Source organism: Mus caroli, unplaced genomic scaffold (genome assembly GCF_978045245.1).
Source record: "Mus caroli unplaced genomic scaffold, Mus_caroli_1 scaffold_10, whole genome shotgun sequence".
Taxonomy (NCBI): Eukaryota; Metazoa; Chordata; class Mammalia; order Rodentia; family Muridae; genus Mus; species Mus caroli.
The window spans coordinates 111,205,365-111,220,162 of record NW_028227265.1 but is presented as its reverse complement, the minus strand read 5'-3'; the positions used below and the strand labels follow the sequence as shown (position 1 = coordinate 111,220,162).

General features: G+C 38.2%; 1 pseudogene; it reads right to left on the bottom strand.

Annotated features, from left to right (window-relative positions):
- Positions 1–10,219: 10,219 nt before the first annotated feature.
- LOC110300125 (chromobox protein homolog 3 pseudogene) overlaps positions 10,220–14,798 on the bottom strand; it is a 30,605-nt pseudogene continuing 26,026 nt past the window's right edge.

Genomic DNA, 14,798 nt, shown 5'->3' with positions numbered 1-14,798 from the left:
CTAGACTTTGTTACTTGGGCTTTAAGAGACTTAACATCTGTGATAGAAACATAGGAAGAGATCTTAAAAGTGATCTTTCCATTATAAACCCAGGCCCAACTGTATCCACAAGAGCAGATGGCTCCCAACCCCAGGCCTGTATGGACAGAGAAGCTCATGGTGGCTAAGAAGTTAGAGGCATCCTCTCCAGCACATTGACTCAAAGTGTTTTCAGAGAACACAATTCCTCTGTGCATACAGCCACCTGAAAGGACACACAGAGGACAGTGACTCCCAGGAATATTTTGGTTCTTTGAAGCACACAGCAACATCCATGGAGAAGCTTTCCAACGAAGACAAACCCAGAGCAATTTTGTAATCCTTCTCAGAAGATGTTTGTGTTCCCATTATCCTTCCATGGAGTCTGCAGCATCACTTTACCTTTCATGGCTATTTCAAGGGATGGTGTCCTGTTGGCTCAGGATATGTAGATAAAAGGAGTATACCTAAACTTGGTTTGTAACTGGGCTGAAGAACTACACCAAAGAAATGAAGACAATATCCCCTCACTCTGACCATGCTCCAATTGTCCAGGCATTGAGAGCTTGTGTGTATAAGACTGGTTTTGAGACTTGGAGTACCTGTGCTGTCAGCCTTCACTGTGAATTTGCACTCAGAATACGGGCTATCTTCCCTCTGACTGCTGTGAAAGACTCTAGTGTGCATTTGCTGAAGTCTTCCTGCCAGAGTCATCTAGTAAATAAATGTGCTACAGTCAGGAATAACCTGGCTACATTCCAGTTCACATATGTCCATCATTTGATTCTGTAAATACAAAACTGACTCAGAACACGGACCACGTAATTCTGTGTGATAAGAATGATTAAAATCACTTGGATTCTACATTTTGTAAAATTAGTAGAAGCAGAGGAACCGGATTGTTGTCATCATGTAAGTGGATAAAGAGGGAGAGGGAGAAATGGAAGTAAAGTGGGGACAGAGGGGTCACCAATGGGTCTGGATGGCGTCTGTGGCACAGTCCTACAGTGGTAGTTAGCATGATTTGCAAATATGATTTGAAAGAGGTTTCACACAGCTGTGAAGAAAATATGAGAAAATGGGTATTAAAGTGTATAGTATGATTTTGTGTACACAAATGTTTAGTCATCTGTCTGTCATCTATCCTTGTCACCTATCAATCTTATCATCAAATTATCATTCATTAATATTCACTCATCTCTACCTGAATATCTGTTATCCATGTAATTCTTCATTATTCATATATTTAAAATATACTCTGAAGGAATCTCTGCCAAGTATTGCCTTGGACAATACTTTTTCAGTGCCTTGCATGTTAATTTCATTATGTGCTTCCAACTCATTATATTGTATAATTAATCCTATGTATATTGTATTTTATACTCTAAAATATTGAGCCTTGAAACCTGACAGAGTTCTAAACCAGTTCTGCCTCCTTCCATCTCTGAGAAAGTAAAACCCCATCTTCTAAGATACACTTTTCCAAACAAGTGAACATAAACATGGCCATGACATTATCTTGTTTTATCTACAAGATTGTGTACTTTTGTAGATAATGTCATCTTATGAGGATTTTGTAAGTTCACTGGAAATATTCCCATTTCAGTAAGGATTGAAGATGTCTGATCTGAGCCAGGTCCATCTTCTCTATCCAAGTGTGGAGGAATTTTAATCCAGAAACATGGCTGCTCTGGCAAGGGACAGCATCCAAAAACCTTCTAGGTCTGTGTGACCTGGCTTGAGTATAAGCACACCTTTAATTCCAGGAGACAGACACAGAATATCTCCAAATTCAAGACCAGCCTGGTATAGAACAAGTTTCGGGTAAAGAAAAGCTTAGATCATGGCATGCCAGTACATGCCTTTAATCACAGCATTCAGGAGACTGGATTTCAGATCTCTTGAGTTCTAGTAAGTCGATTCAGTCTAGTCAATGAGTTGAGAGGCAGTGCAGTAGAGTGAAATTTGTGGAATTTCAATTGGTGAAGAATAGAGGCAGTTTCATTCAGGTAAAGTTTTTCAGAGACAGGTTGCAGAGAGAACAAGCTAGATATAGGTGTAGATAGAATTAGCCAAAGAGTGAGAAGGAGCCAGATTAGAACAGATTATCAGAGTTAGTTTGAGGCTGAGCAGAGCAATCTGTTGAGGAGCTAAGAGAAGCCACATTGAATTAGTCAACTTGGAGAGAGTTTGGGTTTGAACATCTGTAATATATATCATGAAACCCTCTATTGAAACAACTCTGAAACTAACTGAGACATGCATATGTCTCTAGACAGAACTTCAGCTTACATGGCCAATAAATCATGTTGGCTACAAAATTCTCATGACTTATTATTACATACCATTTTTTCATATGACATGAATGAAGATTTATATTGCAGTTTGATTACATGATCAGATTAATTTCTATAGAAAAACAATTGTCTTTCACCTTCTCAAACAAAGAGCATTAAATCATCCTTAATTGATCTGTGCACTCTGTACATTCCATACACGTCTTTATAGAACAATGTATTGTTTGTAGCATTTATATATTGCAGAATGAAAGACCAAGAAGGCAGCCATGACAATATTCACCGTTGGGGATAGAGATGCTGAGACTTACTGTTTCATCTCCTGATTGATCCTGCCTCAAAGTGATGCTGTTTTCAGAAACTTGCTACTAGAACAGCTTCAGAAAGGACTGCTAATCCCAAATTACCTTGGCTCATCCAGCCTTTCAAACTGTTCCAATCAGGACTTAAACTCTGAACTTTCTCAACTGAGAGAGACTGGGCAGGAAATGCTACAGCTAGCTTTCTTTTTTCTAACATTTTTCTAATTTTCTTGGGCCCCCCAAAATTCCTTTACCTAATTCAGCAGAAAGCCATTATGAGAAGATCATTGCCATAATTACTTAAGTTGGGGTAGATAGTTTTGGTCACTTTATGAAATATATAGATATTAACTTTAAAAGATTATTAAATATTAATGATCATAGGCAGGGAGGAAACAAAATAGGGAGCTTAGACTCAGAGAGTTCTATCTTTCCTTTCCTCTTCTCTTTCTTTCTTTCTTTCTTTCTTTCTTTCTTTCTTTCTTTCTTTCTTTCTTTCTTTCTTTCTTTCTTCTTTCTTTCTTTCTTTCTTTCTTTCTTTCTTTCTTAGATAAAGGGAGGAGTTGAAAATAAAAAGGGGGATATAGAAATATTATATGACATTAGACAAATAGGGGTGGATTATCGACTCTACTCTTAAGCCAAAAATATTTTATAGCCATAATCTTACACTGGTAAATTAGATCTTTATATTTTGATGCAAAATTGATGTTATATTTTGTGTTACAGAAATAAGGTAAATTTTGAAACATTGGTATAGGTTGTTGTATATTGATACAAATTTAAAATATTTTTGGTATACATAATGTATATTTTTTAACTTTCATTTGAGTTATTATACTTACATAGTTCTTTTTAAATAAAGATTTATTTATTCATTCATTTATTTATTTATTTAATGTATATGAGTACACTGTAGCTGTCTTCAGACATACCAGAAGAGGGCATCAAATCCCATTACAGATAGTTGTGAGCCACTGTGTGGTTACTGGGAATTGGACCCAATACCTCTAGAAGAATACTCAGTGCTCTTAACCACTGTGCCATCTCTCCAACCCTCCCTTATATAATTTTTAAAGATGTAATGTAACGTTCCAGCCCTTATAATAGCTGCCATTACAAACTATTTGTGATGAAAAAAACATACACGCTGGGCGGCACACACCTTTAATCCCAGCACTTGGGAGGCAGAGTCAGGCAGATTTCTGAGTTCGAGGCCAGCGTGGTCTACAAAAGGAGTTCCAGGACAGCCAGGGCTATACAGAGAAACCCTGACTCAAAAAACAAAACAAAACAAAAAAACAAAACAAACAAACAAACAAAACATACACATTATAAGCTATTAGAGATAGTTTAGAAATGAAGTTAATAATTAGATATTCAAATTCATGGTTATTTTAGATACTACTTTAGTTAATTACCATAAAATGATTTCAAGGTTATTCATATAGTAAACAGCAGAAGAACAAACAATGTTTGACAATTCAGATATACTATCGATAGTTGTTTTTCAAAATCCTCAAAGATCCACAGAAAATGGTATTTAAAAATATTTCATTATTAAAAGCTCTTTTGACTGTGTGACAGGTCTGCTCCTGACAGTACCCCCATTCTACTTCAAAGAAGATGATGAGCATCAATAACCACCACCTGAAGTTGCTTCAACTGTGGCAAGCCAGCCATCGAACAAAGAAAACGCCCGTGCTTCAATGCCAGACAAGTCTGTCCAGAAAGAGCAAACAGATGCAGGGAAGCTGACTGCTGAGCTCTGGCAAGACAAGGTATACAATTCCTTCATAATTCCTGCTCCACAAAAATGTCTATCAGATATACTAGGCCAGAAGCCTAAGGACAGATGCTCCAATGTTATAAACACAATATTGGAAACTGCCCAGGCTTACTAACCAGTCTGGATAGCCCACTTGAGAAGTTCAAGGCCAGTGAGAGACTTCGCATTGACTACTTTCTATTGCTATGACAAAAGACTGTGACAAAGGCAACTTATGAGAGAAAGAGTTTAATTAGACTTATGGTTTTGAAGGATTGGAGACCATAGGTCAAAGCAAAGGAACATCTGTGTGTGTGTGTGTGTGTGTGTGTGTGTGTGTGTGTGTGTGTGTGTTAGAGAGAGAGAGAGAGCGCTAACTGGAAATGGTGTCTTTTGAAACCTCAAGACCTGCTCTCCTCCAACAAAGCCACACCTCCTAACCCTTCTCAAGCAGTTCTACTGAGTAGAGACCAAGTATTCAAACACACTAGGGTATGGGTGCCATTCTCATTCTGATCACAGACTTTTCTCAAAATAAATAAGGTTGACAGCACCTGAGGAATAACAGCTGAGGTTAACTTCTGGCATGCATATGCACTCAAATATACATGCATGCATGCTTGTGTACATACACACATGTACATTGGAAATATGTACACATAAAAAAAGAATATCTAAGAAGTAAGCAATGGCTCTCTGCTGTAGGAATATGAAAAGAGAGAGTCTCACACTCCCCTCTCTAAAATTTTACACCCTAAAAAGTGCATTACTACCTCCTCAAGGAACTGAATATATATGCTAACTGAAATAAAAATAAACACCTCTGATAGTTGTTGGACCTCTGTCCCAGCCTCAAACACATTCATTCCCTGTGGATGAAGACTGATGACTGTGAGCCCAAATCCAATACTGCTTTATGTTTTTGATCTTAAAAACACGCTGAGCCATGTAGGGTTTGACAAGTGTCACAATTTGTGTTGGTGTGCTCTGCACGCCTTGAAGAGCCTGGGGTCGCTGGAGTCCTTTGGTTTCCATTGTGTCCCCTGTTTGTCTGTTTTGTTATTCCAAGAATTTTACACCAACTGGACAAAGCCAAGCTAAACTGCATTAATTTCTGCTTTACGTGCAGTGAGTCTCAGAAGCAAGGTGGTAATAGAAAGGAAATTCTAAAAAAAGAAGCAAACATTAACCAATCCATTTCAATCAATATAAGAAGGAATTGGGCCAGTTTAGGTTATAAAGAACTAAACTACTTTCAAGGTTTGCACTCTGTGGGATGTTGATAAATCTGTCCTAGAAGATTTTTCTGACCAGAAACATAACTCACCCTGATTAGCTTTCTGCACCAGGCACCTTTTGTGACCCTGTGAGTTGTAAAATCAGTGTGGTTAATGGGTGTTTATAGAGCGGTCACCCAATATCTAAGCTCAGGGTTCATAGAATTCAAAGTAACTGGCACAGAGACTGGCCTCCTAGAAACCACAGCCCAACTGGAGAGTCAGCTGTGCGGACAGGTACAACAAAATGTGCTGAATATACCTTTCTGTGTTTGCATTGAGAAATGTGTCCTGGGATCAGGTAGAAATGACACATAAAGACATTTGGAGACAGAGTGGGTGGCTATGGCATTAAGGACCCTAGACCAGTCCTTACCTGATGATCCCAACAGTCCTGTGCTTACTTAGCTACTGAGTGAAATGAAGGGTGCATGGACATCACAAGTTAAATAGACTAGTCAAGAAATTTATAGGGCAATGGTTCCAGCAGGTACCCAGGGCATCCTGATACAGGGCAAATCCTGCCATTACCATCTGAAAGACCCAGGATGATGAGTGCAGGTTCAGGCTGGAACTTGTAAATACTCTTTGCCCACTGAGTCCTTGTCACCTTACCACCTGATTTCCTCGTTTTAAAAACAAAATACAAAACAAAATAAAACAAACAAAAAAAACCTGTTGGGTTATTAAAGTCAAGGTCTTATTATGGACCACTGGATGTCCTGGAACTTCCTATAGAGCCTAGGCTAGCCTCAAGTCTCCAGCAATGCTCTTGCTTCTACCTCTGAAGTGCTAGGATTGCAGGTTCACACAGCATCAGTTCTGACTCCCTGTTGCTCATAATTTCCTTCCCTGGAATCTATATACTTTCTGACATATGGTGCTGGAATGGAGGGGGTACCAACAGAAAGTGCTGTAAACGAATCACACACAGGAGTTTTCAAGCTTTTCTGATGGCTTCATTTACCAGGAAGGGATGCTTTTCATCACAGGTTCATTGTACCCTGATCATCTATTTAATACTCAGAGGTGAAATTATGTAAATTTATAGGGCAATGGTTCAGCAGGCAAAATTCCCCCTCCAAGAATTTTAAAGGAATATGAAAGCACAGCACTCACTATAGTATGTTGTTTTATTCCTGCCTAGAAACTTTTTTTTTACCCATTTTAGGATATTAAGATAATAAAACAGAAGAGTGCATGATATTTTTAATAGTAACAAAAGTATAGCCACATATTCTTTCTACCTCATTTTGTATTCAGACAAGGGTAGCAATAAATGTTTTTTGAATATTGATTCGGGGGTTAACTGACATCTTATCACAAGAGCTTTCTGTAATATGTTTTCAAATATTGTATATTGCCTCTCAGGAATGACAACAGCAGGGTTTGGATTTGAATTGCTGAAGCATTCTTTCTGTAGTGGAGGCACACTCTTTGTATTTACAGTTTCTGACATGTCTCCAATATCTCATTAGGCTATAGGCCAAAACTATATCTCCAGCTGCAAAGAAAGAGACAGGTTTTATATCAAGAACAGTGGGCACTGTAGTTTTCAGTGTGTGCATCACACACATGTATTGGAACTAAGTGTAAGAAAGCCTCACCTGTACATGCAGCACCCCAGCCCAGCTCAGGGGGTAGGGGATTTGAACCAAGACATATTGAATAAGCCTATATGTCCAAATAAAGATGACATTTAAAATTGAAAAGGGCGAATCATAAACAAAAGTAGCAGTGTTTTATCTAGAATGTTAAAGTCTTTTAAGATTTTCAGAATTCATTTTTATTGGCCATATGTTTATTATAATTATTAATACTTATTACTAATACAGATTAAGACATTTCACTGTGCCATTTGCCACCTTGTTCTATCCATTCTCATTTTATCCTCTTTACCCCATTACCCACCATTCCCTTGCTCTTCCCTAGACTATTTGTATTTGCATTTTAGAATTGCAGGATCCTTTTTTTTTAAAGAAAAATTGCCAATATGATTTTCCAAGGAATTAAGCATTCTACTTAAAAATGTTAAAGGCAAAAGTTAGTTTATATAAGTTTGAAGGCTAAGAGGCCACATTTCAGAAAATCATTTCTATGGCTCATTAATAAAGATCAATATTTGCATCCGGTTCCTACTTCTGCTGTGACTTGCCAGATATTTGGTGGCCAAAACAGCATGAACTTCTACAGTTCTGCAGAGTAGAAAATCGGGATCTTGAATCTCCCTAGTTGAAATCAAGGTGCAGGCAAGTTGAATTCATGGCAGCTCCAGCAAGTGAACACACTCTTTATCTATCTCTACACTACAGAGATAAACCCCCTCAGAGACTCCATGTGAGAGAAAAAAGCAGAGACAAATCCACCGTAAGTTACAGACATTGAATAGGCAGAGTGTGGCTGCCATTCTTGAGGGAGGGAAACTCGTGTGGTGAGATGATAAGGCTGTAAGTCTGTAGCTCTTCATCATGGTCTTAGTCAACAGGATGAGACCAATGTCTCTTACATAAGACTCAGTAGGGGTGGAGTCAGACAGTAAGCTATTCTGGCACTGATCTGAACAAGGGAGGTCCACGGAGGAAAGCTATCTAGAAACAAGTACCACTGTGATTCTAACTGAGTACCAGGATTGACATCCAATGTGGCTATGTCAATCATGGAAGAAACTATACTTACCAACAGTGCCCAGGCCTACGCCACTTCCTGATGTTTAAACTCCAAAGAGCCAGGATGGAGACTCACATAGTCTTTAAGAGAATCTCCTAGGAGTGATATGTGTACCAAGCAGCTTTCTGTTACTGTGACAATATACCAGGAGAACCCAACTTAAATGAGCAGAGATTAGTTCTGGTTTACAGTTTCGAAAGTGCCTGTCCATGCTTGCTTGACCTCATCATTTAGGGTCATGGCTCATGGGCAAATACCATGGTTGGAGGGAAGGTATGTCATAAAGCATTGCAATTCCCCTCATGGCAGCTGAGAAGGGAAGGAAGAAAAATGGGATGAAGAAGGAGAGGACAGTCCACTGATCTCTACTTTCACTAATCTCACTCCTACTTAGAGTTTCGGCCATTTCTCAATGGTACAACCAACTGTGAATCAATCTTTCAACACCTGTGACAAGATTTAACTCAGGAGAACACTTAAGATCCAAAGCATAGCATAACTATGGGATATACAATTTTGCTGGGTTTGCTGCTCTGGCCAACCTCCATACTCCCTCCTTTTACCTCTCTGAAGCTGAGACCTGAGTGTCTCTGTGTGGATCTGTGTTTATCCAGTTCATTAAGTTTACAGCATTCTTCCATAGTAGTTTGATAACACTAAGGAAGAACTCTGACAGTATTGTTTTCGACGTCTTATTTCTTTTCTCTTTGTCTGTGACTCCTTTTACTCTTACTTAATGAATGCTTTCTTTGAGACTTTGTGCTCCTTTTTCTCCTCCTCCTCCTCTTCCTCCTCCTCCTCCTCTTTCTCCTCCTCCTCTTCCTCCTCTTCAAATTACTGAACCTTTGCCACTATCTACTTCCCCAGCCCCCATCTGTTATCTTACTGTTAACCTAAAGACTGGAGTGAGATAGGACTTCAGTGTAACTTTGCCTTGTGTTTCCCTAGTGACTACGGTCATTCGCCTTTGTTTGAAGTATCTGTTCATCTCCGTTTGTTTGTTTATTGATTGAGTTAATGAAGCTTCTGAAGTTTAATGTTTCATACTTTTAATGTAGTTAGACTAAATTAATATAGTTAGACTATATCTAAGTATGAATCATCTGTGACATGAGTGTCTTGATAATGGTTTCTACTGGAGTGATGAAACATTATAAGCAAAGGCAACTTTGGAAAGGGCTAATCTCAGCTTCCAGTCCCACATCCTAAGTCTACCATTGAGTAATGCAGAGTAGCAACTCAAGCATGGCTGGAAACTGGATGAAGCAGCTGGCACAGAGGCCACCAAGGAGCACTATATACTGGCTTGCTCCTTATAGCTTTCACATAGAGCCCAAAGCACCTGCCCAGGTTTGGCACCACCCTTACTGGGCTGGGCCTTCCCACCTCAAGCATTAATCAAACAAATACCCAACAGGCCAATATGTTAGGGACATGTTCTCAATTGAGGTTTCTTATTCCCAAATGACTCTAGATTGTGTCAAAGTGACAAAAAAAAATTCTAACCAGATAGGTGATTATTGGCAAAGATTCTTTTCCATTCTTTTTTTTTTTTGAAATCTATTTTATTAAGACAAAAACTGACAGTATGGTATGAAGTTTACACTTAAACAGAAATTTTCACATACATCTTAACACATGATGAAAAAGATTTTACAATGTAGTTCTATTTGTAGGTATAGACAATACTAAAAATTGATGGATCCCATGATTCAAAACAGTATTTTGGACATCAGTTAATCTGAAGATCTTGTATTCTCAAGTGAACCACTACCCCAATATGAAAGTTAATCTCCTGAGACCAGGGCTTGTGAAGTCATTCAATCCTTGAATTAACTCAATGGAATTTTTGCTGTCAGCAACTGAACCTCCCACAAGCAGTTTCTGGGTTCAAAGTCTGCAGGTCCTGTCCTCGTAGAAGGATATGACAACCTATGGGCACTTGACATTGGCTTCCTTGGTAGGGACCAGGTCAACCTCATCAGAATTTTTCCATTTCATCAGGAGCATGAGCTCTCCTTTGAGTCTGCAGGTCCAATAATCCACTCTGGCTCCAAACCCCGGGCAAAGCCTCGTGGCTTTTCTGACTCTTCTTTCTTCTTCGTTGGTTTGCTTTCCTCTCCTTTATCTTAGAATTAGAATCAGCTTTGCGCTTGCCTCCCTCTGATTTATCTGTCTCGTGAGCTGTTTTCTGTGACTGTACAAACTCAGCAATAATGTCAGGGCAATCCAGATCCTCTGGCTCCCAAGCGTTGTCCTCATCTGAGAAACCCCTCCACTTTAGAAGATATTCCACCTTGCCCTTGACAACTCACAGATCAAGAATTTTTTTTCCACCACATATTCCTCGTCCTCTTCTTCTAGTACCTCCACCACTTCTTGTTTTGTATTTTTTCCCCATAGTACCCGCCAGCTTTCTGGTGTAAAGGGTGACACTGCTCATAGCAGTGCCCGAGAGTACGGGAGGAATCCGTGCCATGCTACTCGCGCGTTGCGTTGGACGGTCTGAGGGAATAGCACCCAGAAAAGCAAAAAGCCCTCTTCTATTCTTAATTCAGTCTCTTCGCTCTGTCAACTGCTTATTTTTTCAGGGAAGAATATTTTTTAATTTGATTCAGTCCTTTGTGCAAATGCTCCTTTTTACATCTGGACCAAATGGAGTCCCACTAGAAAGTTAACTTCTGTGCCTGTATTGTATTTTTGTATATTTTCCTCCAAGGTTCAATGTTTCAGGACTTACAACATGACATGTGGCCTACCTTTACTTTCTCTTTCTACAGAGTGATGTATAAGAATATAATTCAGATATCTACATATGAACATACAGTTTTAAATATATCATTTGTTGAAGCTTTTTCTCAACTATGTATAAGGGAAAGATATGTAATGTAAATATTAGAAACAATGATTTTGCTTTCTCCAGTCTCTTTCAACTCTGTTGGCCGTGTCTCTTTTCTATCTTCACCCACCAAACTCTTTTCCTCCTCATTTCCCAGTGTCCTTTAGCCCACTCCTCATTCTTCCTCATTACCCATATTACCCTTTCTTGCTCTCCTTTCTTGATTTTAAACATTACTCACACTTATAGCTGTTTACATATGTGTATGCTACATCACAAACCATGATTCATATATGAGAAAGAACATGTGTATTTGTCTTTCTGAGTTTATGTTACCTCACTTAATTTTATGGTCTTTAAATCTATCTAACTTTATAAAAGTTGTATTATTTCATTGTTCATCACAGTTGAGTAAAATTGCATTGCGTATATGCACTATATTTTAATTATCTATCTCTTGACAGATAACTAAGTTGGCTTCACTTCTTTGCTCTTATGATTATAGTAGTAACAAACATGGGTCCCCAACTCTTTCTATGATAGGTCATGAAATCTTTGGACTTATGCCCAGGTGTGGTATAGTTGTAGCATATAGTACTTCTATTTATAATTTTCTGAGGAACCTTTATAGTGGCTGTACTTATATACACTACTGTAAATAAAGAATAGGTGTTATACTTTCCCCGCACCCTTTCCAACATTTGTTTTCAGATTTATTGATGATAGCCATTATTGAGTAGATATCTTTCTACTATATCATTTTGAAGAATCGATAGTATTGTAGCTACATAGGCTCACTTCTAGATCTTCTATTCTCTTTCACTAATCTATATGTCTGCCTTTTGTGACGATTTCATGCTGTTTTAATTGCTGTGACTTTGCAGAATATTTTAAAGATCGATGTATAGACACACCTATGCTTTCAAAGTTAAACCATGAAAATATCAATAGACAGATCAGTAACAATCAGTAACAAACAACAAGAATAAAGTACTAATAAAGAAAACATTCCCAAGAACCAAGGCATAGAACTGAACAGATTCACTATTGAAACCTAACAAACTCTTAAGGAATATTTAATACAAATACTCCTCAACTTATTATGTGAAATACAAAAGCAGGGGACATTCTAAAGCTTAACCTGGAAATCAGTCAGGCTGTTCCTCAGAAAATTGGACATAGTACTATCGGAGGATCCAGCAATACCTTTCCTGGGCATATATCCAGAAGATGTCCCAACCGGTAAGAAGGACACATGCTCCACTATGTTCATAGCAGCCCTATTTATAATAGCCAGAAGCTGGAAAGAACCCAGAGATGCCCCTCAACAGAGGAATAGATACAGAAATTATGGTACATTTACACAATGGAGTACTACTCAGCTATTAAAAAAAATGAATTTATGAAATTCCTAGCCAAATGGATGGACCTGGAGGGCATCATCTTGAGTGAGGTAACACAATCACAAAGGAACTCACACAATATGTATTCACTGATAAGTGGATATTAGCCCAAAACTTAGGATACCCAAGATATAAGATACAATTTGTTAAACGCATGAAACTCAAGAAGAATGAAGACCAAAGTGTGGACAATATGCCCCTTCTTAGAATTGGGAACAAAACACCCATGGAAGGAGTTACAGAGACAAAGTTCGTAGCTGTGATGAAAGGATGGACCATCTAGAGACTGCCATATCCAGGGATCCATCCCATAATCAGCTTCCAAATGCTGACACCATTGCATACACTAGCAAGATTTTGCTGAAAGGACCCAGATATAGCTGTCTCTTGTGAGACTATGCTGGGGCCTAGCAAACACAGGAGTGGATGCTCACAGCCAGCTATTAGATGTATCACAGGGCTCACAATGGAGAAGCTAGAGAAAGTACCCAAGGAGCTAAAGGGATCTGCAACCCTATAGTTGGAACAACATGATGAACTAACCAGTACCCCAGAGCTCTTGTCTCTAGCTGCATATGTATCGAAAGATGGCCTAGTCGGCCATCACTGGAAAGAGAGGCCCATTGGACTTGCAAACTTTATATGCCCCAATATAGGGGAATGCCAGGGCCAAAAGAATGGGAATGGGTGGGTAGGGAAGTGGGGGGCGCTATGGGGGACTTTTGGGATAGCATTGGAAATGTAATTGAGGAAAATATGTAATAAAAAATATTAAAAATTAAAAAAAGCTTAATCTACAAAGCCTCTATCACTCTAATATCCAAAGTAGATTAGGATTAACAAAAATGTATAATTCCATTTCCTTGATCACTATATTTTCAAACACTTCAATAAAATCGCAGCAAACTAAATTCAATTATAAGAATTCAAGACTCAACCTGTCTAAATAATGACATCAAAGACAGAAATTAAAAGCCCTGCATCATCATCACAATAAATGAAGAAAAACACTGTCATCTAATTCCCAAACTCTTCATGATAAAACCCTTGAAGAAACTCAAAAAGGCATGAAATTGAACAAATTTAAGGCTATGTTTGTCAAACCTATAGCAGCTTTATACTGAATAGACAAACATTAAATATATTCCCTCTAAAATCAGAAATGAGAACAAATGTATGCTTTCACTATTCCTACTCAGCATAGTAGTTGAAACATTAGCCAAAGCAACAAGGCAAGAAAAAGAAATTAAAAGAGTTTCAAATAGTAGAGGAAGAGGCTAATTTATGCTCAGAGATGCCATGACCTGTAGTTAACAGACCCAGAAGACTTGTAAGTCAGCTTAATACTTACAGTGAAGTATTAGGATACAAAACCAATAAACAATAATCATCTTTTCTATCCATCAATACCAGACTCACTGAGAAGGGCCTAGGGAAAGCAACCCCAGTCACAATAGCTTCAACAAATGAAATAGATAGGCCTAAGTTTAAACAGTAATGGTAAATATCACTACAACAAAAACTGTAGTGCTCTGAAGACATAACTCTGAAACATGAAAACACAGAAAGACTCAGCTAGTGTTTTTAAATTGGCAGAACAAATACTGTGGCTGTGCCCATATTACTAAAATTCATAGGTAAACTTCATCCAATCTCAGTAAAACTCTTACCTTAGTCCTTACACAAGTGAACAAAACAATTCTAAAATTCATTAGAAAAATCATTAGACCCAGAACATCCAAAGCAGCCATGACTAAAAGGAACAAACTAAGATGCCCATAGTACCCACCCCTGTCTTTTTTTATACCAGATCTGTTCTGCTGAGCAACCATAGAGTTTGATGACTCAGCATCCCATAGTTTCAAGTGAATTTTGTTTCAAATATCAGAGTTCTAAAATCTATAAAACAAGAGTATTGAGTGTTGAGTTGGGACTATATTTTCCTTTAATTAATTAGATCTAGTATGTGTTAATATTTTTGGAACACATTAAGAGCAGTTTATAAAGCTGTCTTACAAAATTGTTGTCTGAAATTAAACATCTGGACCAACCTGGAGTCTCTTAATTGTCATTTTCCCTGATCGGTCTATGTGGAAAAATAGATGAGCACAAAAACAAATATTTTAATCATTTAAGTGCCTTTACATCTGCCTTGCTATGAAACCAACATCTCTCCAAAACCCTTCATCAAGCAAAGCAAGAAACTCTGTGCCCATGAAACAAGTCC